Raw genomic sequence first — 1,725 nt, forward strand, 5'->3', positions numbered from 1 at the left:
TTTGCATTTGAGTTCAAGAGAGATATTAGCTGATAGTTTTCCTCCTAGTGCCCTCTCAGTCATGTTTGGTATGATGATGCTAGCTTTGTAGAATGAACTGGAACACATTCCTGTACCCCCCGAGTAGTTGTACAACATTGGTGTCTATATTTTCTTTGAGCTTTCAATAGAATTCTCCAGTGCAAAGCTAGGGGTGGTGGCTCACACCTTTAATCCTGGTACTTGGGAACAGAGGGAGGAGGAAGAAGAGGAGGAGGAGAAGAAGGAGAAGAAGGAGAAGAAGGAGAAGAAGGAGAAGGAGTTTTATTGCAAATCTGAGTTCAGCTTGGTCCACATAGTGGATTTCAAGCCAGCCAGGCATACAGAGTGAGACCCTGTCCTGTTTCAACGGAACAAACAGAATTTTCCAGTGGAATCATCAGCGTTGCATGTTTTCTTTGGAGAGGGAGTTATCTATTTTATTTTAATTGCAACTCACTCATCCACTAACTCTCAGAAAGGGCTGTGGCTAAGCTACAGGCTTTGCACTGCCATAGACCCTGGAAGTTATCAGATCCCACATCCCTCTCTGTATGTGCAATCTTGAGGCCTGTGGTTGGGGTCTGAGGTCACAGGCTCTTTAGCTGCTGAGATGGGAGGAGCTTATCACTGGGGGATGCTAGTCCAGCTTTCTTTGCTACATGGTAGTGGCTTTAGAAGAAGCTATGCTCACTAAAAAAAAAAAAAAAAAAAAAAAAAAAAAAGCCAGGCAGTGGTGGCACATGCCTTTATTCCCAGCACTTGGAAGGCAGAGGCAGGTGGATTTCTGAGTTTGAGGCCAGCCTGGTCTACAGAGTGAGTTCCAGGGCAGCCAGAGCTACACAGAGAAACCCTGTCTTGAAAAACCAAAACCAAAAAAAGAAAAAGAGAGAAAGAGAGAGTGTGAGAGAGAGAGAGACAGAGAGAGAGAGAGAGAGAGAGAGAGAGAGAGAGAGAGAGAGAGAGAGAGAGAGTCTCAGAGAGAGAAGCTATGCTCAGTTTGTCAGGCATTTATCTTCATCTCCCACTCACTCATCAGAAATAAGATGCTTGTACAACATCTTCCTAGGAAGAGTTCCTGACGTCTTTTTTAACCCAACTTGAGAACCAGAAAGGGCAGAGGGCAAAGGCAGAGCTGCTGACTCTGAACTGTGAGGCAGGAGGGCACAGCTTGGCAACCAGATCTCCCAAGGAAGAGGCAAGGTGGAAGCTGATCACCTGGACCGTCTCCCTCTGTTGGGTTGCTGGGAACTGGGATGAGAAACTGGGCCCAAGGAAAACAGAGAAATTAGGCACCTCTCCTACTGATCAATTTATGAAACGACTATTTTATTAATTATTTCACTAATTTCTATTTTTATGTGTATTTGTGCTTTGGCTGCATATATGCCTGTGCAAGCAGGTGTGTGTCTGATGCCCTTAGAAGCCAGAAAAGAACTGGAGTTCAGGATGGTGATGAGCCACCATGTGGTCCTGGGAACTCACTCCAATCACCGACTGAGCCATCTTCCACCCCCTGAATTGATTTTATTAAAAAGAAATTTCTTATGGCTTTGAGTGGTGGTTTATGCCTGTAATCCCAATACTTCAGGGAAGATCAGGAGTTACAGGTCATCCTCTCTCCTTCATAATGAATTTAAGGTCAGTCTGGGCAGGGGTTAAACAAAGCAAATGTTAAACAAAAGCAAAATGTAAGAGAAGCAGGAA

Source organism: Grammomys surdaster, unplaced genomic scaffold, assembly GCF_004785775.1.
Source record: "Grammomys surdaster isolate TR1022 unplaced genomic scaffold, NIH_TR_1.0 185, whole genome shotgun sequence".
Lineage (NCBI taxonomy): Eukaryota > Metazoa > Chordata > Mammalia > Rodentia > Muridae > Grammomys > Grammomys surdaster.